Below are 25,087 nucleotides of genomic sequence, written 5' to 3'. Positions count from 1 at the left end.
TCAGCTTTTAAAAGTGTATAGGCTCAACCTGAGAGGGGTTTCAGAGCTGCCTGCTGAAAGTGTTTGCTCTGCTTTAATGTACTGCACTTGCAAAGCATTGATTGACAGTGTATCTCATGATGTTGGTCAGATTATGTGCTGTTTATCTCAAATTTGACACCTTTTGGTGAGGCAGCATTCTTGAACATGTTCCAAGGAAACAGGGAAGTAAAGCATTGTGAAAGACTAAAATAAGCATGATAATAGATAAAATAAGCACCTGTGCTGGGTTCATCTATGCTGTAGGGCTGTGAAACAAACACTCTTCTGTATGGTTATCTTTTTCTCATTTTTGAGTTCAGTGTTCAGTCCTTGAAACAGTGCTTTGTTTTGTACTGATGGAATTCAGCTCCCTTCAGAAGGAGTCATGCCCTTTATGTGATCGAGGAGGAAGCTGCTGATGTTTCCCCACTGTCCAAACACTGCACGAATACTGGCTAGTATTCTGTCCCTCTGCAGAGAGAAATCACCACTGGAGAACAACCATGTACTTCACGAATGGCTTTCAAAATGATTGAGTTTCATTTGGGGGAGGGGGGAAGAGGGCTTATTTCCAGGTAAAGCTGTCTTAGTTTTCATTCTCCTTCCTCCTAACTGCAGTGCTTTGAGCTTCTTGTCTGGGATGTGATCGCCACTGATGGTGGAAGGATTCCTGGCAGCAAAATGGAAGCCTACTCATTGCTATGGCCAGGCTGCTGCCTGTGCAGCGGGTGGCTGTGAGCATGCTGAGGTCTCGGGGGGCTCCCAGGGACCTGTTCAGTGCAGTAGAGGAATTCATATTTCTAGGTCTAACTGTGCTTTTAGGAAAGCAGCTGGCAGAGCCAGGCTGGGGACTTGGAAACAGGTTCAGTTCACGTTGAGCTGTTTAATCCTGTCCCCTGGGATACCAGTTGGTGAAGGTTTATAAGCGCATCTCGTTTTGTCTTGTCACACACTGCTGAGTCATGCTTGCTTGGAAGAATTTGAGGTCTGTTCTTCCTCCTCAAAAAAACAGATTGACTTTTCGCTCTTCATCACACTCCTCTCAGGCTTTTCTTTCTGCCTGTCAACAAGCTGTCTTCAGCCCTTCCCCTCTGTACGCATCAGTTCTGTGTATTCGGTCTGGGTCCCCAGGCATTGCCTTGTGAAACGGGATTCTTCGTGAAGGAGAAAATACTGGAGCTGTGTCTGTAGCAGAAGGCAAAGTGATAAAATCTTGAACTTTGAAGCAGGGCTGCTGCTGGCAGTGTTTCTGAAGCCCCGTGTTTGCCCTGTCAGGCCATACTACAGATGCGTCTGCGCTTTGAGGGAGCTTCTGCCCCTAGCAGGATGTGAACAGGCTGAAACCCTGGTGCCTTCAGAGACCTGGCCTGGACTGCGTGTTGTGGCTGTGAGCAACATCGTTGTCCTCTTTTGAAATCCTGTGTTTTAAAGTGCTGGAGACTTTTTTCTACTTCCCCCCAGTGTTCGGTCGGACGGTGCTGGTGTAACGCCTCTCCTCGCAGCAGAAGGAGATGGTTCAGAGGGCTCAGTGGGTGCGAGGTGTCCCGCCTGGCGTGGTGCTCGGTAATGGCTGTCACTGCCCGGCCTCGATAAAGTTATCTGTGTGCTGGGGTAACTGCTTAGCAGTTGATAGAACAAACGATGTCTGGGGTGATTAATGGCGCTGGAAGGAAATGATATCACACAGGTCCACTTGCAACGTGCCACTCCTTCGCCATCTGCGCTGGCAGAGCACGGCCCTCCTTGCTCCCTGCCCCTCCTAAATTGCTTCGGTGGTTACAAGAGCTGGCATAATGACTCGGCTTATTCTCTATCTCGTCAGCCTGGTTTCGTTACCAGGGCGGAAAGTGTCGTCACTTGTAGAGCTGGGTCGTGAACACTTGCCTCTTGTAGCAATATGCTGTGCTCTAGTGAGTCTGGTAATGGCCACCTAAACCCAGCCAGGTATGCTTGTTGTACAGCTGCCTGTCAGCAATTCGCCAGAGCCGTTCCCTGCTGTTGCAGAAAGCCCGTATCGGTTGAGAGGATCCAGCACCGGTGCCTGGTGGTAGAGCAGCCAGCGCGGGCACTCTCCCCACTGGCCTCTGAGGGGTGGTGGGGGATCATAAGGGGCCCTGTGGTCCTAGGGGATCATAGGTCTGCTCCTGCGCGGGCTGTTGGGGCAGCCCGGTGTCGAGGCCAGCTGAGGAGAGCCAGGCCGGCCGGCCAGAGCTGGAGGTGTTGTGCAGCAGGTGCCTGGGGGAGGTTCGAGGCACAGCACAAACGCGCTCACCTTCCCCCTGGCAGAGCCTCTTGCCTTCTGCCAGCCGCCGGTGGTTGGAGGCTCTGCTGGCAGCAGCTGTATCCGTGATGCTGTGTTCAATGGCCACAGATGGCCCTGCTCTGCATAAACCTTCAAACATGTTTTCTGAACTCGCTTTCATTTCTGATATCGCAGGACTGCAGAGAGAAGGTATCAGCATGTGTTGTCTACCCTCTAGTTTTGTTGTTACTAAAACATGAGCAAATATGAAGTTGCTTCTGTTTTTCTCTACTTTTTTTAACCTGTAAAGGCATAGGCATTACTTATTTTTAAGCGTATGTGTTTATTTTCCTAACACACCCTGACTCTTGATCAATAAAAAAAAATCATTTCAGTCAAAAAGATGTAAGAAGTTCAGAAGCTCTTCCCCAAAGAAGAGGGACTTCCCTGCTAAAAATACAAAAACTTGCAAAAGAGGGAGAGGAGGAACTAGCAGCTGGGTCTAGCATAGGGGCCACCTTCTGACTTCATCTGGTGCTTGCTATCTGTGACTTGCAGCTAACAGCAGAGGGATTTGGGGAACCTAAAACCCCTTTGCAGATAGAGAGAAAAGTGCCTGACCAGCTTACGTGGTCATATAGCGGAAGGGCACCCTCTGAAAGTGAAGTACGGGATTAGTATTGCAAAGTGACACAAGCCCTGTCTGTCTAGCCTTTATGCCACATGTAGAATTAATTTGCAAATAAAATCTGTATCTGTCTTTTGTTCGATATTGAAAGCATGTATTTTTTTTCTGGTCTTCCTGTTGGTTTTCAGTTAATGCTGCCTTTCTGTAGCCTCAGGTATGTATTTTAAGAGTTGTTTCAGCTCAGCATTCTTTCACGCAGTTGTCTAAAGTAAGTTTTTTTTGCTTTAAAAACAGACTTGAATGGAGGGAAACAAAACAGAAACTAAGAAAGCCTTCTGTTCTGATGAAAGGCTGATGGCCAAATAAAAAATAGCACTTGTAGTTGCTGACCTGCACCCTGGACCTGGCAGGGGAGGGGAAGGCATGGAAGGGGAGCAGTGTTATTGCCTGCGCCCTGGGCCGGGGCAGCATGTGCTGCGCAAAGAGCACGTGGCGATCGAACAGAGCAGTGAGTGGCCTTTGTCACCTGAGAGATGTTTTCTTCCAAACTTCTGCCTCTCAACGGTGGTTTAATCTGTGGAGATAACATGTTTTATGCTGTGTCTTTAGCTCTGCCGAGCTGCACTGACTGCAGGTAGGAGCTGGGCCTACTGGAGGAGAAGAGGCTTGCAGGTTTGACTTTAGGGCTTGTCATTTTGGAGTTACGTTTCCCTCTGTCCAAAGGAAGAGATCAAAGTTTATATTGGAGTCAATTTTGAAGAGAGTAGGTTTTCTTGGTGTTTTTCTTGTCCTTTATAGAACCAAAATTTTAGCGTGCTTTGAGGGATAGAAGTACAGGCTTGTTGCTAGACAGGGTGTGGAAGCCCCATTTGCTTTTTCTTTCTTTTTCTGATGCTATTTTAGGCTCTCAGCTCTCACCATCTAAGAGAACTTGTGCTTTGAATTTTGTTTTAGTCACAAATGAGTAGAGTGAAAATCTTTGGTCATAGAGTTATTATCAAGTTTAAATTGCTTTTGCATGGGACTAACTTTGTTTCAAGAACTGTCTAGCTAGTTCACCTTCTGATTCCTTCCCTAATGCCCCGTGATCATAGCTTTGTTCTTTGGGTATGCTGTAAGGCATTGATCTTCTGATCTTCATCACTTCGTTGCTTGCTAGTGAAGGATTGCCTGTTGGCAAGTATCAATTCACTGCAAGGTAGAATATTCTTGGGGATTAGGACTTTTTTTTTTCATTAATAACACTCAATCTTACTATTGTCTGGCCTAAATGTAATTTAAAGATTCTTTTGTCTATCTTTGCCTTAAAGTAGAAGCCAGGTTCTTTCCACTTCTGGGTATTTCAATCAAACCAAATGGATCTCTAACTTACAAGCTCAGACCTTCCTGAGAAGGCTCTGGAGAGTGGAGAAGGCTTGACGTGACTGATGCTTGTCAGCTGCTGTCTTTTAATTGTAAAAGTTCCTCAGACACTGGTGGGATGGATGCAAGTGCTCCTGTGAGCCAACTTAGTCTGCCTTTTGGTGATGCTGGAAGGAGACAGAAGTGATTGAATGTGAGAGACTTAAGGTGTTTTGTCTTTTCTCCCTGACTAAAATAACTGTGGGTGCATTGTACAGACCTGTGGGTGCAGCAGGCTGTCGCTTCCACGGGGACCGCGCAGACCACCAGCTCTTCTAGTGAAACCCTTTTTTCTCATTTTTGTGCTGTTGTGCTACTGTGTCAAAGAGTTTCCTGATCAGCATAGTACAGCATCTTAGCTCACAATAGGTATTGTTTTGAGAGGGTTGGCACGATGTATTTGTGCTGTGATTTGATCTGTCCTTTGTCTCGAGTAATCTGTTAAAATGTAATTCTTAATCCTACTCCTTTTTGGCAGGTTTTCCTCCGCTGTTGTTACAGAGATAATAAGACAGTGTAGCTCTAGTTGCAAGAGATCACTGAAGAAAAACAGTGTTCTGGGATGTTTCTTCTGTGTTTTTGGCTATAAAACAGAGAAGCTGTGGCCACATTGGAGGCAGGAGGCAGGGTAGGTTGGGCTGTCAGTCTGACTTGCTGTGGCTGTTCTTTGGTACGTTAACAGGGAGCTTCCCTGATTCTCTCTTGTTCCTAGAGTTTCTGTGAAAAAGGTTGTAGAACCAGACAACACAGCTTTCTTCTAGCAAAAAATTGTTTCTGAAACCCCAAATCACGTGTAGAACACTTACTCTACCTAACGTGTATTTTTAAAATGATTTCCCTTTCTTTGTCTGTCAGCTTTGGTACCAGTGGACTGTGGGAAAGTGTACTTCCTCCCTGCCCCCTACCCCAAATTACGCTAACTGCAATTAGCAGACTTTAATTAAAATGCCTGGTTCCTAGCTCAGCAAAGAATTTGGAAACAAAGTTAGTTATTCTCAGGCAGCTCTACCACAGATTTCTTCTCGGGCAAAGCTGTTTCCTGATGTGTAAGATCAACATCTCTATACCTGTTGTTCTGTAGTTCAGTTGGACAGCAGTCAAATTCTTGGTCCTAGAGCTTATTCCTAAAATAGGAATCCTCGCACGTGAATTAGGCCAGTACACTCAAAAGCTGCTGCTTGTGGAGGTGCTGAGTTCCCCTGATCCCACTGAGAGCTGAGGACACTGCAGACCTGGGCCTGAAATCTAGTTGGAAATCTAGTTGAATTCCTTAGGAACTAGGTAGACCTCGTTCTTTTTTATTTTTATAATGGAAAATTGGAGAGTCAGGGCCTGAAATTGGATTTGTTCATAGTGGCATGAATTCAGTGGTACACCTGTGGGCAACAACACGTGGACCTCTGCTGCTGGCGTGCTCTTCCTTTGTTGCACCAGAAATAACGAGAGCGGGCACTCAAAGGGTGTAATGAATGGCTGGGTAACAACGATTGATGGCCAAGAATCAAAAGTGTGGTAGGTAGTAATTAAAACATGCTACAATGATGCCATTGAATGCCTGCTTGACCCAGGGAAGTATCTGGTAGGGTGATCTGAAATGTCTTTGTAGCACCAAGTATAGTATCCGAGTTTCCTGTTCCTTGTTAGTGCTGCTGCCACCTTGCCTTATGTTAACTGCTGTGTGGGTGTGAAAACTCCCAATAAGAATAGATTTTTAGCACACTTGCTGCTGCTAGTAGTAGAAGTTGAAATACAAAATGTTTATTTGTGGAAAATGCACGTAGTCCATGTAAAATCTCCCTGTTCCATCTTGTCCCCTTTAAATCAAAGTAGATCCCTAGTTTTGGGGGGCTGATCCAGGCAAGGTGGAGCAGACTGGCAGTGCTGCTAACCTTACAGCGAAGGAAGGCTTGTGCTGCAGAGTGGTTTTGGTAAATGTTGTTCTGTCTTTAAAGCAGTAATGTCTGTGTTGGGGTGTTTTCAGCAGCCAGTTTGGCTTCAAGGAGATAAAGAAGGCTCCGATAATTAACAACAGGGATGAGGGCTTCCTTTGGTAAGGCTCGATCTCCTTTTGATGAAATAAAAACTATTAAATAGTTAACTCCCCCCATCTTCTATACGTCTTTGTCTGAGTGTGAAAACTTTCCCTGGCTTTTTTCCTCCCCTCTAACAACGTCAGGAAATTAAATTGTTTATTCAGAACGTCTGATGTCGGTGTTGGACGCCCACATTGGCTCGGGAACTCGGAGACATTCCTGCGAGGCAAATCCCCAAAACCTGCGAGGTGGCTCTTTTTCTGCTCTGCTATAAATGTGTGGTTTGACTGTCAGGGTATTTTTAAACACGCTGCCCAGACAGCTTTGAAATATGAATAAAGCCCTAAGTATACATAGATGAGCCGCAAACAATTGAAATGCGTTTAAATACTTGATCTCTTCCACGTATTCATTGGTACCTACAATTGGGGCGTGGGGGCTGTTAAGGAAGTTTTTGAATTGAGGAATGTTCTCTGATCCGAGGGAGAATAGAGAAAAGCCTCTTGAATTGAGCATTGGGCTGGCAATCACAATAGGGTTTTGGCTCTGTCGTAGGCCTTATTGTAACCTAAGCAAGTCAGTGAATTTCCCAATATCTTACTTCTTCCACCTGTCAAATGCAGGAGTAATGAAAACACATCACAGTGCTGTTGTATGGCTGAGCTGGTAGCAAATTGTTAAAGGATTATTGGATCTCAAAGGAGACACAAGGCATTTCTTACTTTATCTTGATATTTATCAGCAGCTCTTCATTCACGTCTGTCTGCTTCAAGGTATGGTTCAAAATTAAAAATCCAAGGCATTGAAATTTGACAGTTCCTCATGGGTGGTTTAATGGTGGGCTTGGCAGTGGTAGGTTAAAGGCTGGGCTAGGTGACCTTAGAGGTCTTTTCCAACCAGAATAATTCTCTGAAGTAACCTTCAACACAGTTGTTGGGGACTGCAACATGTTTTTAAAAGTTTTAGCCCTCTTGATTGTCTCAGACCTATTTGACTGGTAAACGTTTTCAGTTCATCGTATACAGATTAAGTGATCGCTCGGCTTTTGCCAAGCTAAGATTTCATCTTCTTGCATTGACTTTCTTAACCCAGTCACTTCAATATATGCTGACAGTGGAGCTTTGCTTCAAAAAGCAAAGAGGGAAGGAGCCAGGGGGCTGTGTAGCAATCCCATCCACCACAGACAGTGCTGAGGGTTGTTTTCTTGATCACATTTTTCTCTGCTTCTTCTGGGGGTACCTGAGTTCAGAGAAGGCCCCCTAGCCCTGCAGACACAGCCTGTGGCTGCTCTTCTCCAACTATGCACAGAACCTGACAAAACACAGGAAACATGGAAACTCTGAAAGCTGCAAAGAAATGTGAGCCTGACCCTAAACCTGCTAAGGCTAATGGGAGTTATTTTTCATGATAAAACAGTTTACCAAACACAGAAACTTTGGGGGAAAAAAAAACCTCTCATAAAACATGGGTTTTTAATAGCACCTTATCTAAAAAGGTGCTGTGTAACTTGCTCATTTAGCTGTGACTTAAAAAAAAAAAAAAAAATTTGCTTTTCAGAAGTGATTCATTTTCCTTCACATCTTCAGAGCTGTTTACTGTGACTGGCTCTTCAGGAAGTCTTCACTCCTTTGTGTTTATTATACACAATTTTACTTGTAATAAACCTCTGAAAGACTTGACTGATTGGTGGCTGAGGCTCGTATCAGACGTGGGTAGCAGCCCGGCTTTGTCACGCTTTTTTAAAAATGAAAAGATCAGGTACTCAGCAGCCTTTTTTTCTAAAGGAAGCCACTGTTCACCATTGTACCAAGAAACTATTTTTTCCCCTCTAAATGAGGCCCAGAATCTCCTAGGAGATTTTAAGACTGCATATTTTCTGAGAAGTAGGATTATTTGGTGCATCTTCTAAAGCAATGCTTGAGCAACGTGGTGGCGCCTCTTGGAAGCGAGCGGTGAGCAGTGCTTGGGGCTTCCTGCAGGTGAGGCTGGCACAGGCACGAACCCGCGCTGGGCAGACCATGGAGGGGTCTCATCTAAAATCCCAAGTGAAAACGAGAGAGGCTGTGAATTTGCTTAGGTGAAGCTTAGTATTTTAAAGGGAGGTCTACTTACGTGGATTGTCTGATCTGCAGGGCTGAAAATGGACTGTTGCAGAACACGGTGCGTTCAGGTGACCTCCCTGTGTTACCAAAAGTTTAAAGAAGTGGCCTCCTTCATAGGAGAGAGGAGTCCCAGAGAGACTGAAGGCTTTTTAGGACTGTGCTGCAAGGCCCTGTACCTCCTCTCCATGTTGCTTTTCAAATGGGCTAGGAGTGACAGTGTCCCGCGGCTTCCCTCAGGAATAAACGTTCTTGACTTGGTAGACGTTGCCTTTGTCCTTTCTGTCTCCTCTCTCCGAGGTATGTTTGTTTTGTTCTGTGTGTGTGTGCACGCAATGGGAAGAGAATTTAATGTGGTCTTTTCCTTTTGGCTATCAGCTGTAGCATAGAGAAAAGTCTTGCAAGGGGGGATTCAGAGCAGCAGTTCCAGGCACTGAGAGGAAAGTGAATGAGGTGCCACCTCCAGGGCTTTGCAGAAAGAAGAGAGGTAGAACAGGACAAACCTGGTCCGAGATCTTGACAGCCAGATGATGTGTGGTGTCGGGTTGGGTGCTGAAGGGAAGAACTTGAGAACAAGGGAAGGATCAGGGCTGGATTGCTTGGAGGAGAGGGGGAAATACTTGAGCAGACTGTGAAAGTCTGCTGAGGACGCTGTTGGAGTAGCTCCCGTTCTGAATGGGCTGCTCAGTGGTGGTACTGGTCCAGGGTGGCTCAGCCAACTGTCCTCTTGAGCATGAGCACAGAAGCTAAGGTGTCAATTTATGGCTCAGGATGTTCAAAATGAGCACTGGTATCTGAAAGCTCTGGTAGCCTTGTCTATGAGGAACACAGTGGTCCCGAGTAGCTGCTTCTCCCCTTCCTCACAGACTGCCCTGCCATGGAGGACACAAAGGGCAGGACCACAGCTGCGGCCTTGTCCTGTACCACTGGAGTGAGGGGTGGCCAGGATGGCAGTGGGACCCTCCTGGACAAGGATTGGGAAGACTGAGGACTTTGGGTCCCAGAATGAGCTGATGGCTCGGTCAGGGCTTCTAGTAACAGCAGGCAAAGGTAGGGGGTGCTGATGGATGGAAGAGGAGAAGCTCCTTCCACAAGAGGAGTGTAGGATGGATGGGGCTGTTCCGGTGAGATGCAGAAGGGAGCAGGACAAGTGGTGAGCCTGAGCCTGTGGGATGCAGCCGGGGAAGCCTCTGCTCTGAGGAGTGTTTGAGAGAAAGTCCTAGGAGAGCCCAGGTCAGAGGGGCCTCAGAGAGAGAAGTGATGTGGGTAGGAGGGTAAAGAGCATCTGCTGAAAGGTGGAGGACAGGGTGAGAGGCAGCGGTTGTAGCCCTGCTCCTGGCCCTGGGGTCTGTCCTGGCTGAAGCGTTGGTGGAAAACTCTGTACGTCCTCCTTAGAGGTTGTCAGCTTTGAAACCCATTTCATATGCAACTTCCGTGTTTAAAAAATGGGTTTTAACTTCAAAAGGTTCTTTAAAAACACCTTCATATCCAGGTTTATGGTATAAATACAGACTACTTCTTTAAAGGAAGGTTTCCAACGGGACAGTGACTGTTTGGGAGTAGTGCTCTCTAGCTTCAGTTATTTGATGGAGTCAGTTCTTGGAGGATCTGTTAAGCTACTTAGTAAAAAGCATCTTAGAAGATTTCTGTGTGACATAATTACTGAGAAGTAGATGTTATCTGTTGCGTGTTTGTGTAAAACAGTATGTGGCAAGTGGAGGAGTCGATAGCTATAATACCACCACTAACGTGACCCTAAGGTGTGTGTGTGGGAGGAGCACTTTCCCAGTAGGCTCGCTTCTGGACAAGTCCGGTTAATCTCTCTGTGCTGGTATCCAGTGATTTACAGTGATTTGGCTTTAGTGTCATGGAATCAGCAACGGAGGAAGACTGCTGTTATCCCGACTAAAGCCGCGTGGCCTGTAATGCCTTGAAAGGCGGTTTTGATAAGGCCCTGTTGTGAGAGGTGGCAAAAATCAGAGGACTGAGCATTTAGCTGTGCCTCGTGGAAGTGGTTTGGGTGAAAGTTGTTTGCTTCCACGGGATTCTTATCTGGGATAGAAACCTGCTGTGTTGATCCTAAAGCTGCCTGGTGCAGCAGCAGACCTTGGCCTTACGTCTCCGTGGGCAGCACCTTAAGGAAGAGCTCACAGCCCCTCTGCAAAACCCAGAGGAAAGGTGAGAAACAGCAGTGCTGCGTGAAGTGTCTGCAATGGCAAGCATCATTCACTCTTCTGTTGCCCCTACAGTCCTAGCACGTCCATCATCAGTGGAGGTGCCTGATACTTGGCAGCAGAAGCCTGCCGTACCTACTGACACTGCTACAGACGTGCAAGAGCCTTGGTGCCACTAAGTTACAGCGCAAGAAATGTATTGCTGTAGGGGGATAAAGACATTAGACAATGCATTTTGAGACATCCTAGTATCAGGGCAGTGGAAAAAAGTGGGAAGAAATTTGATCTTTATTGTATTCTCCATGTAGCCCTCCCTCTCTTGTGGGGAGGGCAGAGCTTAATGGCAAGTTCAGCGGGCAGGTTGTCCTTAGAAGCATCTGCAGTTAGTTTGTTGTTGGGGTAGGATGGAAGACTGTGTGGCTTAAGGACTTAGTTACAGTGAAATATTTTACAGACAAATGCTTGAAAGAAAGAAATCTTTCTGCTTTTAACAATATTAAAACTGTTTTGTTTTTTGACGTAAGGGCTTGTTCATTCTTTCTCAGTTCATAGCCTTAAATGGCCAAAAATGCAGTTTTAGATTTTTCTTTCATTTCCTAATTGTTTGTCTGTAGACTCTTTTTTTCTTTGAGAGATGTGAGTAGAGAAGTTATTCTTCACCGGAAAAAGCCTTCCTGAAAAATTCTAGTCACGACCTTGCTAGCATTTCTTGAAGAACGCCACAGCGTGAAAACAGTGGAAGAAAATCCTAAAGAAATGGTCCGTGTTATCTTTCCAGCATTGCTTCTGACTGAACACCCACAAGTAAGAAGGGGATATAAACAAAGCTGTACTGTGTCTCTGCAAGCAGGGTCTGTGGTTTGAAAGTGCTCTGGGGCACATAGCTGCTGCTGTGAACTCCACCTTGCAATTGGTAACCTGGGCGGTAGGTGTTATGCCTGACCAAAATGCTGGCCAGTGCTTTCAAACTTGGCTTCAGGCTTTCAGCACACGAGCAAAGACTTTGTCGGGTCCATGCCAGGCTTCCAGAGGGGGTTCTGCTGCAAAATTGAGGCTCACCCTTGGCGCTGTCAGGCTGACACTGCCGGTGAGCCGTACCTTGGGGGCTGTGGGATGCTCGGATGTCCACAGTGGTGCTGGGCTGCTCTGGTGCCCCTTGGGGCAAGGGTCCACACCTGAGGAGTGTGGAGGCCAGCGGGGAGGAAGACTTCCCTTACACGTGGTGGATGGTGATGCTAGAATTCAGTAGGGAAGAAAATGTAGGTGGTCAAAATATTCTTGAGGGGGGGAAAAAGCACACCATACTATATTACTGGTGAATTTTTGAACTCTTATCTAGAAATTAGAGAAAATAATTTGGGGTGCAATCCAAATAAGATGATGCCTGTTTATGGCCTCTTTGAGAGAGTGCAACTTTCCCAAGGTTTTGATTATCTTCTTATAACAGCTGCAACTTTTTTCATTTCTGAGGGTTGGGAAGGTTTAGAAGAGGAACTTTTTTGTTAGAATGGGATAGTTTCTGCCCTTCATGTGATGCCTGTGCGTTTTGCAGCTTACTGTGGCGTCTCGGCCGTGTGCTGACCAAGCAGGAAACCCTGCAGGGCCAAGTGCAGGGCAGATAACATCTGCCCAGCGCCCGGGTGCAGTCAGCAGGGTGTGCGGCTGCGTGCAAGGTCCTTACATCACGCTGGGTGTGGAGCAGCTTCGTTCTTCATGAAACACGGCTGGCTGCAGGGATCTGATGTGCAAAGAGCTGTGCAAATGTTCTGCCTGGGAAAGCGGCTTCTTGCAGTGAGATATCCTGCTGCTGCAGGTAGATGTATGTGCTGGTGGGGTGTAAAAGCAGATGTTCAAGCAAGAATTTTCTGTTGCCGTCATGAACAAGAATTCCTGCAAACCTTCTGAGCAAATGGTGTATTTATGTACTAAGAGATTGAGAGGTACGTGTGTGCATTTGTCTGTATAGAAAATCCTAATCTTATTACGTGGTTCAGTCATTCTCATTGACTGTTACTTGCTATCTTGTCTAAGCGACGGCAAATGGGATAAATGAAAATCACTTTCCTCAGCGGTTGTTGTTTTTCGAGGACTAGTCTAAGACATGCAGAGTTTTCAACAGCAGCTGAAGATGATATGTAATGTGGACTTTTCCCCCTAAGTATAATTCTTCAAGTCCTTGTACGTATTTTGGAATTGCAGCAATTTGAAAGCTGTGACATTTCTACAAGTCCCTCTCTTCTGTGCTAACTGTATCTCCAGTTAACCCACGAAATAATTCTGGCAATGTCTGAGCTGGATCCTGTGTATGACACCCTGGTCAAATGTCCAAGCCCAAAAAAGAGAACACGGGCAGTTAACCACATGCACCCGATGATGAAACCAACCTGCAACAGCGGAGGAGTCATCGCTTTCTCCTTGCCCTGCGCTGTGCGGTCACCTATAGGCTTGAAATCCCAGTGTGTGGTACAGCATCATCTCAGGAGTCCCGTATCTCATGTCTGCAAACAAAAGAAGTGAGCAACAGAAAATGAGTACGCTTGTCCAAGGGAAACTTGTTCTGTGATCCTGTTTAATCAAACATGTAATCAACACTTAATCAAACATTTAATCAGCGACTTGCATTTTTCCTTCTAATTAGTTGCTGCCAATTATTGGGATTGAAGAGTGAGTTTCGGGGCGGAGCTGGACAAAAATAACCAGAGGAAAGCAGCTAGCTCTCACTGCGCCTTTGTGTCTGCCTCTGCAGCTCCTACTCAAAGGCTGCATCAGCTGACGGCGTCCGCCTCCTTAGCAATGGTAAGGACAGCGGTAATTTGGTAGGCTAGAATAGAAATGGAATTAAAAAAAAATATTTATTTATTTATTTTTTGGCTTGAAGAGGGATTCCGATTATCTTGAACTCATCGGCATGCTGATGGCATGAGTGTTGCAGTGGGGAGAGGCAGGTACCAGGGAACCCAGGGAGCTCCATAAAGGGAGATGTGTGAAGGATGCAGCTGAACTGCTGGCCTCGGGCTCTTTCTCTGAGAGGGAGAACGAAAGTATGAGTAACAGAGCTCCTGCACGGTTCTGCTTGTCGAGGCAGCTTCTAGTAAATGTGGAGAGGCCTAAGACATTGCCTCGTTCCTGGCTGTGCAGTGCGACAGAGCTCCCAGCAGAGACAAATCTGGGCAGTGATGAAGTCTGGCTGGAAAAGGTGATGGTGTTCTGGGGTTGTGCAGCACCTCCTGCGTGCCCTGGGCCAGATCTGGGAAAGCTGCAGTCTTAGAACACCTCAGCTCGGTCACTGGGGGAAACGGTGGGTGTGACAGCTGCTGTCTAGGATAAGTTACGAAAAAGCAAGGGCAGGATTAATTAGGGCGCTGTGCGTGTGTGTCTGCCTGAGAGAGATTAGCAGCAAGAAGTGCTGTAGAAGATCAGAGGTGCGGGGGACAGCGTGGCACGGGCTGGGTGTCTGAGCCCAAGGAAGGGCACTGAAGGTTGGGCAAAGTGGTGCTGGCAGAAGGTTGAAGCTTACTGGGAAAAAACGCTTGGTTTGACAAGATGGGCTGCTCTAAACTTCCTGTAAGCCATCAGGATTTGTGCTGAAGAACTTTGGCTCTGTCATTCATTTTTGCGTTACGAGGGATGTGCATTTTGAGTAACGGCTTGGGTCAAAACCAAAAACCTGGTAGTAGCTGTCCTCTGTGACTTACAAAGTGGGCGCACCAGGCATGAACCTACAGATAACATCTAGGGCAAGGAATTTTCTCCAGCCAGGGTGGAGATTTCTTGGAGATGCTGTTTTGCCCTTTACAGGTACAGAAACTATCCTGAGTGATGGAGACTTTCTGTTTTGCTGCCTCATCTCTGCTCCAGCTTCAAGTTTGTTCTCTCTGACTTTGGCTGATCCTACACATAGGGATCCTACATGCCTCGCTGCCAAAATCTTTTGGTGTATTCCTATGAATCTTCTTGACCTACGTTGACTTGATATTATAAGGTTGGCAGCAGTATGTTGTTCGTATGCTGCATTTCCAACTCCTCAAACTGCAGCCCTGTCTAGTGAGACTAGCAGAAAACCCTGTTCTCTTATCTGAACCTTTTGGTAAGGCGTTTTTTTTTTTCCCTCCCTCTAATGGTCACATCAGCTATTAGTATTCTGCACGCCATATAATAAAAATAATTCCTTAACTTATTGTCTCCCAGTTTAGATCCTTTCTCAATGCTAAGTTCATGTAGCTTGCATTTCATTTGATTTCCAGGATCGTGTCTAATTTGTGTAGATCACCAAGATGATTCACTGTGGCTCTGTCAAATGCTCTATCCTGTTTCTTCTCGGGGAAGTTGGCCGCATGTCAATAAGCAGGATGTTTTGAAACAGTACGGCCATGGCTTGTTGGAAGCCAAGCTTTCATTTTATTGCAAGCCTCTCTAATGAAGCTTCCAAATAAAGTAAAATCATTTTTTGATCTATGTTGATGTAAACTCAAGCAGAGGAGTAGGTTGCAGGGGAGGGAGTTTCCCGTTATTGGTACTGTCATCTGAATCCGTTCAAACGTAGAGAAGCAATCCAGTTCACTTTTAATTTGTACAACGAATTTTCTGCTGGACACCTTTTTCTCCTCAAATAGGAGACAAGGCAGCAGAGGGGCACTTCTCACATGCAGTTGCTTTTCTGTGTGCTGTTGACATGGTTCATGCAGTGTTGGGGGGGATAGGACAGGGTGGGATGATGAATAGCGAAATAAGCGTGAAACCCAGTTTCAGATGAAACTGGGCTGATGGAAAAGCGTTTTAGCCAGCCATTAATTTTGGCCTAAAGAAACAGTCCTCTTTAAAATAGTAGCTGCATTCAGAAAGGCCCCAAACTAAAGGCTGAAGCATGAAATGCTTCTCAAAGGGAGCAAACAAAACAGGAACTGGCTGGATGAGTTATGTGAGCCTGAACTGGTGCAGAGTTTGGGGAGGAAAGATTTCTAGGAATCTCTCCTGCATTAATTGTTTCCTGCAAACCCTTTCCATGGATGTCCTTTTAACCTGATGAAACACCAGACTGGTAGCTCTGGCGCTGCGTGTAGCTGGCCGCAGTGAGCTGTCCGCACGGACTCTTGTTGTTGGTTACGTCTGAGTAAATTACTTACTCTGGTTCCATACATGAAGAGGAAAATTTGTTCTTGTGTATGCAAACAGTGGTCACTTGGTGAGTGCTGGAGACAAGAAATCACAAATGCTCTCAGAGCTAACGACGCTTGAGGGAGACTTGGTGTCTGACTTGCTCTGTGCTGAAACGTTAGGGCCATCCTTTATGCAAAAAAAAAAAGGAAAAAAGTTGCAATCAGGTTTCTGTAGTGAGCAGACGTTAACTGTCTTGTGTTAACTTTCTCTTGTTTGTGTAACGAAGCTTTGCATGGAGGAAAAAGCCCCAGACACCTATATATCTTACTTGAAGCCTGGCTGGAAATGAATAAACTCCTTTTTGCATGGCAAGGTGCTGAGCTTAAAGAAGTCTCTGATTTCTGCCAAAAAATGCCCAGTCTCTTCCAGAGATCCAAGAAGTGGGGGAAAAAAAAGTGTATTACACGTTTCTCATGGACGTCTCAGTGGGTGTCTGGCCTATGTAAAACTCCTAAAAGGTTTATTCAAGGCTGTTTGCCAGCGGCTTGGGAAGCTGCAGTGGAAGTCGAGCATTTGGTTTCAGGGGTGGTGGAATAAAAGCCACTTCTAAATGAAAGCTCGGTGGGTGCTTTACAGATGCACTGCCCAGAGGGATTCTGGTCTAGGTAGGACAAAACGTGGATAACAGCTCTAGTAAATGAGTGCTCCTAATACAGTTTGCTTTCCTGGGTGCTTTTGTCAGGTAGCCGTGGGCAGGCTCCAGCAAGAAGATTGTTAAAGATGACTGCGGCAGGTGCCTAGAGCTGAGAAAAGCCCCAAAAGGGTCAGGTTCTCAGGGGGCAATTGCCAAATGCTTTCAGGAAGTCTGCTTACTGTAGGCTGACAGATGGGGCAATCAAAATTGTTGTGTGACCTTGAGAGACCAGCCCAGTTCACTTTTTGTCTGTCTTTCTCTTCTGTTCTCTTTCCCCTTCCAAAAAAAGACAGCTGCCGTCCGCAGAGCTATGCCCATTTTAGGTTAGCTTACCAGATGTGTTGCATTTCTTCAGTGTGAATTCCCTGTTCAAATAGAACAGGGAGGCATTGGGAAGGTCTATATGTAGGGCATGACGTCAGTATTTAATCTGAAACGCTCTCGCTCTCTCTCGATACAGTGAGATATACGGATAGTTAGGTTTACAGGTAAATGCAGATACATATGCTCTTAAGTTTACAATCACTAATGAAACAACTTCCTGGGCGTCTTAATACACGTCATGATTCTGTATTGTCTACATGAAAGGAGAAATGCGTGCTGTCTCTGTAAACCTCCTCTCACCTTATAGGAGCCCCAGGAGCCCTGAGTGTATCTGTTAACCGAGACACGAGAGGCAGCTGCTTTAATAAGGAGACGTTGGCGGTTGTTACAGTTGTGAGAGAAAGCTGCTTATAAAATATGCATGCAGGTTTTACAAGCCGTGGTGTACACGAGTTAAAAATTAAAGACTATATTGAAAAGTAAGTAATTTTATGTTGGGCCATAATGAATGGAGGGGCAGGAGCCTAAAGGATGCTCCAGAATAAATGAAGACTTGCTTGCATCCGCCTTAAATCTTTTATTTCTGAGAGCTGCTCTCTGTCTAGATAGAAATCTGTATGAGCACCATGATTTTGCTGGCCTTCCAGAAGAAGGGCCTTCACAAACGTGGGGTGGAGCTTTTTCCCCCCTCACTTTGACAGCCTTACCTGTGCTGGAACAAAAACGTATGTTCTTCTCTGCCCTTCTCATCCTGTTTTTCTTTGCCAGTCGGAATGGACCTACACCTCAGTCTAGCTTTTTTCTGTAGTACAAGAAGATCCCCGTGAGGCAGCTTTTAACTGGCCGGCTCAGGAGACTTTGGCAGTGAGAGAAGCAGCGCGGGCTGCAGAAGGCAGAAGCTGGCCGCGTCCTCAGGCGAGAGCTTCAGTCCGCACTGAGCTGCGCGCTGCTGCAGTAAGCGGGCTCGGAGCGCCTCAGCTGTGGCGTTTAAAGGTGGGCGAGGCTCTGGTTTCTGGACAGTTTCATAGGTAGGTAGGCTGAAGGGCCTTGGTTCAACTCCCTGTGCATTGCGCCAGCTCTTGTTAATTCTCAGTTCCTTTTGCAAAAGATGTGGCCTTTGAAAGGAGGCAGGCAGAAGGCTCGATCAGCTCGTCTGATGCCGTTCAAGGATTTACTGGTAAAGTTGTTTTGTTTGAGAGTGGTACTGCTCGGAAGCAATGCAGGGCCGGCATAGTTACGGTAGAGTTTGGAGGAGTTGTACTTCAGCTGACTTGAGATTTGATGGTATCTCAGTCGAAGAGAGCAGGCGTTTCACTAATGCTTTTTGCTAGTTTTGTTTGAGAGATGTCTGAGCATAAAGTTAGAAGGACTGACTTTTGGGAGCTTCAGCATGAGAAACGTGTTAGCTGTAGGCACAGGAGCTTCAGGATATTTCCTAAGAGTAAGCATCCACAATTAATTGCCAGCAGGGTTGCTGAGTGTTGCTTTAAATTTAGCGCTCTTTGTTCCATGTTACAGTTTGTGTCCATACAGTGCGTGACCATCCCAACTTGTTCACTTCTTGAAACAGCATTGTTCTGTCAATCCTTTTTAATCCCGCTTCGCACAGCGGCTTCCCGTTACGTTGCGCTTTTTGAGTGCGTGGAGTGTGCTTTTGCTTGTAATGAAAAAGGTGATGAAACAGGTTTCTGCGAGCAGCCAGTGAGAGAGCAGTTTAATGCTCTGTGCTGTTTGGGATGTGGAGGCATTGCTTTGAGTACTGGCATGGGCTTGTGGAATTGACTACTGTAGATGAATTCCTCTTAGGATTCCACTTAGGTTGTCATCTGGAAAACTGAAAACTCATCTGCTTATTAAAACTCAGCTGGTGCAGGTGAGAATTGGCAGGACCCCTTGGCGCTAGCTACCAGCCTAGAGCAGTTCTGGCATTACCAGCCACGATGCTGGTGACAACTCCAAGTCAGCCTGAGTTTTCCATTCAGCTTCAGTGTGGGAGCCTTTCCGTGGCAAACCTTTCAGTATGGCTTTAGCTTCCTTGCATTCCAATTTGGTGCTAGCAGGGCGAGGAGACAGTAATGTTTGCCTTCCTATGTCAGTATAATAGCTGTTAAGAACTTGGAAATAGGTTTTCCTGTATTTTGGCAACATCTGGAAACTCAGAGGTAAACAAATTACCCATCGGCTAACTAATGCACCTCGTCATCAATGAGAGGACTGCCCTTCTTTCCCGAGTTGTGTGAAGATTCTCTCGGTGAAGAAAATCTGTGTACGTGATTTCCAGGGCTCCAGTGACAATGGAGAAGGAACTTTTAGGATCTTTCTTGCTGGCTCATGACTTTGTGAAACAAGGGAACAAGAAGCTAGTAATTTGTGACTGCTGGCTTAAACTAATATCAGAGGAGGCTCGCTGAGAACAATACAAAATGTAAATTTTTAGAAGCTTGATTTCGGACAATAAAATCTACTCTTCAGTTTTATGGTTATAGTACTTGGTTATAGTACCAAGTTTTATCAATGCATGCAGAAAACTTCTGCCTCAGTGTAACAGCTAATTGAACTTACGGCACTGGAGAGCAAATATGCGATGTTAAGTATTTTTCATATTTATAAACCCTTTTGTGCGAGGTTATCGCTCATTTTGTTTGTACATGTCTGTTTCTAGAAGCCTGTGATAGCTTCTACAGTAAGAGTTTAAAATACATGTAAAAGATAAATGTATCTGTCCCCAGCAGCAATATGCTCCTCTGCCTTGTGACTGTGCTGCCCCTTCTCAGGTGTCTTTCAGCCATCACCGGTGCCTCGTGACCTTAGAAAGGCTTTTGAAAGGGATGGGTCATATGTTTGCTTTTTGCACAGGGTCATATTAACAGTAGGGCGATTGGGGTCACGGAGAGACAAAGGGAGCTTGGCACAGGGAGGACGTGCATGCCCTTTGCAGTGCTTAAGGAGGCAAGCGGTTTATCGAAGCCAAAGGATGGGGCTGGAACAGTTTAGCATGCAAATCTGAAGGACTCTGACCTTTGGGGGAATTATATCCTGTAATGGAAGATACAGTGCCAAGGCAGCTTGGTTTGAAGATGATTTTTAATAAGTTTATAAAGACAGCACGTGGTGTGGCTGGCTGCCATAGCTGGAAACTGGATCTGCTAATGTCTGAAGGTCCCGCTGGTGTTGTGTGCCTGTGGTTGAAGGCTAACCCCTGCATAATTGCTCATAATTGCCATCAGGTACTAAATATGTCTTTGAATGTCTGGTAGGATGAATAGCTCATTGTCTTTAATCATTTTTCTGTGCAGCTGTTAATCATTCCTTCTTCCCACGATGGCTCCTCAATTTCTTTTTTTCTTAAAAGACAGTGGTTTTGTGTCCCTGCTGGGAAAACAGTGAGTATGGGCTCCCAGACCTTGGGGTCACTAGTTTCAGGAAGAATGTCCTGCAGAGGTCAGCACCACTGACGTGTCTTGAATGTCCAGTTTAAACAGACGAAAGCAGACCCTTTTAAGTTTGTAGTTAATGACTTGATGGCTTTTATGACTTGGTACTTACAGATTTTATTTCTGCAATGCCTGTTCTTTAATGCTGAAAGTAGTAACCCTGTTCTGTTTCCTTAACCCATTACTGAAACTTAGTCTTAAACTGCCCTTAGTCACTGAATACTATTTCTTCTAGTTACTGTTTGAAGTGTCTGGTTGCTTTTGTGGCTTCCTCCTCCCTGCAGCTTGAACCTCTGAAGTCGTGATGTTGGATGCTTCAGTTTGTCTTTGGTCTGGCAGCATAATGGGTTAGTGGGCTTTCAGCTGGCTCTTTGCTCTGAGGTGCCGGTGAATGTTTGCCTGCGTTGTGGTGGGAAGTTGAGGTGTGTGGAAGCATTGTGGTGCCTCAGGTAAATGCCCGAGTGATGCTGCTGCCTGCTCTACCAAAACGCTCTCCGATTTTCTGGTCCGTTTCCCGGCCCTGTGTTCTGATGCGGCCCTCTAAGGAGCACTTTTATAGCTGTAAATGGGATAATATAATGCTTTCAAGATGTAGAGAAGATCAGATGGCTCTACCAAATGTCATGTGTGAAGGGGATGGCAGTGTGAAAATCACTTACAGTGCCGTAGTCTCTGATCTACGGGGGCTCCTATTGCAAGGACTGTTCCCTATTTATAAAAACAAGGGTGAAATGAAATACACAAATGTGGCTACCCTCCGTGATTTTTGTGCTTAAAAAGTCCTGTGAGACAGCCAGAAGCCTCATTTCTTCAGCCCATTTAACGAGCACTTAAAACTCTAAATGAGACCTCTTCTCTCCTGTACTGCATTATCTGTTGCTACCTGACTGTACTTTACTGCCCTTCTCCTTTGGATCTGTGATGCTTTATGGAGAGACAGAGGAAGCTGAGGATTTCCCCCCCCACACATCCCACTCCAAATGCCAGCTTCTCACCCATTTCGGTCATAAATCTTTCAAAAATACTGACCAAAGAAGACAAAATGCTTACTGAAAGGTATGAATAGTTGGATTTAAGTTGGCAAAATTACCTCTAATTAATCCCCTGCTTAATAGGTTGAGAACAACAACAAAAAAATTGCCCCTGTTACAGCTGTATCTAGTAGTATTTCAGGTGCCTCCAGTTAACTTCAGTGTGAGCTGGGGTTGCTGGTTGCTTGCATCTCTAGTGGGCAGTCCTGAGAAATAATAAAAGCAAGGATCCTGGCAGATCTCCACTGAGAGAAGTGCGGGGTACTCTGCCGCTGGCGAACCTGGTGCAGATTATCTGAGCTCGCCTTTGTGCCTGGAAGAGGAACAGGATGTCTGCGAGGCTGTGGATGGCTGGCGTTTGCTGGTTTTCGCACTTTGCTTTGGTATCGTTTGCATGGTGTCTTCCTGTGTTTGATAATTTCAGCATGGTAGAAAGCCATAGCGGCTGCAGGTTTTTTCTCCGATTCATTAATATTTATGCAACTCCCTTTGAAGCCAATATACGGCTTTTCTGGAAAAATGCTTTTTATGTTTTATGTCAAAGCAATATATTATTATTTGCTATTTTTTTAAATGTGTGCATCTGGAGGTGAAAAATTCTCATATATGAGAAAATGAACTTCACTGCATGCATTAATAACTTCTTAGGCTATTAGAGCAGATATCATGATTGCTTTTTACTTTTCAAATTGTAAATTGTTTGGTATTTCTCAATCCATCACTCAGACCAGACAGCAAAAATATGCTACTTAATTGAACCATGGCTGTAATGTATGACCTGAGCATCATTTTCCCTTTGTAGCTGTCATTCTCTATAACGTTCGGGTCCTAGATGCCGTGGGGAATTAGTCCAAGCTGTTTGCTTTGGACGTTAAAGCAAGCAAGCAACCAAAGCTATTCTGCATAGTTTGAGACTGTGATAAAAAACAGTTCATGGGCTCATAGTAACTTGATATTGAACGCTTTCCTAAATCCATAGGTCACCCAAGCTTAAACGTGAAGTCAACTGGCATGGTATTGATTTTAATCACTGTTGCATGTGGTGAGGCTTGCATTATCCAGTAGAGTTGTCCACTGGCTTCAGGTATACAACTAATCAATCGTAACAAGCTTCTGGGTTTTATTCAGTGTTGCGGGTAATTTATACGTGTCTGTTTTTCCTTTAAATGTTGTATTGTATGATTAAATGAGAGCTTTGTCCTGAAGTAAGTGTACACTGGAAGCACTAGTCAGACGTTTGTGCTGCCTCTGGGTAAGTCCCCGTAGGTTTAGGTGTACTGTGCCAGTTGAAGGCATCGAAGCTTTGCTATTAAGTGTTTGGTTTTACCACTTTCAACCACTTTTTCCCTTTTTCCCCAGAGGTTCTCTAACATTTGCTTAAATATTTTTCTTCCCCTTGGGCTGATGATTGCAGTGTACGATTCCTGTCTAGATGTTCTTTGGAATGCAGTGCCTCCCCAAAACAGTGACCTCTGGGAGCCTTGTGGAGAACTGACCAGTTCTCAAACATCTGCTCAAGGAAAGCAGGCAGACGGTCTTGCTTTGACGCAGTTTTGCTGCCTCCTCGGAAGGAGGAGGGAAATACGGCAAGTGAGGATCCGTCTTTGAGGCCCCTCAGAAAAACGGGCCTGCTGTGGGTTGCCACCACCATGAGGCGGCTGGGCGAGCAGGGAGTCGGAGCCTTTCTTTGGGAAGGAAGTGGTCGGGTGTCAGGCTACATGGAGGGATGGAAGGAAGGCCCACGGACAGAGCAGCGACAAGCAGTGGTCACGGTGCCAGGGGACAGCACCTTTGGGTCAGGCCTCGTGCCTGCCTTGGGCGTGTTCCTGTGCCCCTCGCTGCAGCCTCCCCCAGCAGTTAGCTCGGCAGTCACCTCAGCGCCGCCGTGTGTCCCTCATGGACGGCCCCTTGTTGGCCTGCCCATCGCCTGTGGCCTGCAGTCTGCTTTCTTCTGCCCGTTAATTTTACGGGGTCCTGGAGTTTCTGTGTGTGGGACCAGCCTGCTTCCTGTGCCAGGCCCAAGCCCTTTTGCCTGGGATGTGGGGCAATTGGTGTGGTTATGTGGTGCTGCGTGCTCAGCACGTGTTGTGTGCTACAAAAAAAGCTATTTTGGTAGAGGACTTTTCCCAAATTAACTAATCCTCAAAATATGTATGCTTCTATGGTTTCTTGTCTCCTGGGTTTAGAACTTTTAATACTTAACGTTTCGAATTAGAGGGGAAATCCCACTAGTGAGAAAGAGGAAGACCCAGCACTGCAAGCCAACCTCGCTAATCACCTCCTCCTTCCCGTAGCTGTTTAAGCATGTCTGATGGCATACCCAGCACCCGGCGCCTCTCCTCTTACTGCTCCTGTGCTAGCGTAAATGAAAACCCTAGGCTGGCTTCTGCCTTCTGCTGGTGCAGCACAGTCAGTTTCAGTAAATCCCAGTAAATTTGCAAAGTCCGTTTTGGGGGCATTGTAGAAAACCTTTAGAGCAATTCTTTCTCAAGTGGCTCTGGCAGCCAGCTTGCAAGGATTTTTCTTCTTCAAAGTAGGACAAAGCTTATTCAGTGTGTATGCATGCATGGCAAAAAATGCAGCCTTTCCCATCAAGCTCTATCCTTCAAGGAGCTCTGGAGCAGCCCTTTCTGAAGCCTGGCGTATTTTAATGGTAGTTTGGAGTTGTTCTGTTTACTCCAGGGCAGACACAGCAAAAATGTAGCTCGTTTTGTTATTTTAAGTCTTAGCTTATACTACTTGGAATGCTTCTGAGTGGGCTGCTGCACTGATTTCCAAAAAAGCACTTCCTACCTCATATTTCTTGTTTATCTTGCTTAGCTGTGTGAAAGTCATTGTTTCAACAATTTGGCTATTAACTCTTTCTCTGCAAGAGTCTTTTTTTCTTCCCAAAACACAGTTGGAATGCATCTGGCTAGCCTCAGGTGACGTTCTGTGGCAATGCTTCCCACGCTGTAATGGCAACATATCAATCGCCCACCAGTTATGGGCTGCCGTTATCTGTAAGAGGGCTTTGAAATTCTCTGTAAGAGGTGCTTGGTTTCATTTTCTTTTTAATTTCCTTGCTGAGGAAGGATGAGCTCTGTTGCGGTTGTGCAGTGCATGCATGCTGCTTCTCGGCCAGAGAAACTTCGGGCTTGTGAAGTGTAAGAAGGGAGCAATTTGTGTCGTGGATGCTGATGGATTGCCTGTCCCTTTGGGCAGCTTTGTAATGGCTTTCCAAAAGAAAGACTTACTGTATTGGACAGAAAACTGGAGGAACCATTGTGTATTCAGCAGTGTGCAGCAGTTGCGACTGGGGACGACAACACAGGCGCCCTTAGATAGACGGGTGCTGCAGACAGAGGCAGGCAGCACTGCTCTGCGGCCTGCCCCAAAAGGGTCTTTGACTTTCACATATGGGATTAGTGGGAACGAGGAAGAGATTCCAGTCATGTCCTCGCTGAGGCTTTTCATTCTTAAATTAAATTCCCTACGTCTTTAAAGTGAAAAGGTTATAATATATTTAAATAGCCTGCATATAGTGGGAAAGTGGCCTGGCGTAGGAACGGCTGGGCTCTGTGCCAGAGATTCAGTACTCCTCTCCAGACTAAAGCAGAAGTGGCTTGTTTTCCTTGATAACTTGTCAGATGCAGTGACTGAGCGTTGCTGGGCTGCATGCACCTGAATCTCGATTCTCATGCTGGCAGAGTAGATGAGCCATGTCTACAGATTTGCCTGAGGTGGCTCTACTAATCGCAGCCCTCAGCGTTTCGATGTACGACTAAAATCGAGGTGCTCCCTCCCTCGCAGCACCCAGTGCCCACCTCTGCCCTGCGGGCAGCTGTAGCATTCCCAGCAGGGCAGCTGCTTAGCACGTGTCCTGCGTCCCTCCGGGGCCACGGCTCAGAAGCTGCCGAGGTGCTTCCT

The 25,087-nt window shown here is 46.0% G+C and overlaps 1 protein-coding gene across 2 annotated transcripts in view; it reads left to right on the top strand.

Moving 5' to 3' along the window:
* ITPK1 (inositol-tetrakisphosphate 1-kinase) overlaps nt 1-25,087 on the top strand; it is a 143,084-nt gene that overhangs the window by 7,563 nt on the left and 110,434 nt on the right. The gene's annotated exons all lie outside the window — the stretch shown is intronic.

Source organism: Cygnus atratus, chromosome 5 (assembly GCF_013377495.2).
Source record: "Cygnus atratus isolate AKBS03 ecotype Queensland, Australia chromosome 5, CAtr_DNAZoo_HiC_assembly, whole genome shotgun sequence".
NCBI lineage: Eukaryota > Metazoa > Chordata > Aves > Anseriformes > Anatidae > Cygnus > Cygnus atratus.
The sequence above is the reverse complement of the archived record's forward strand: the minus strand, read 5'-3'. Positions and strand labels throughout refer to the sequence as shown.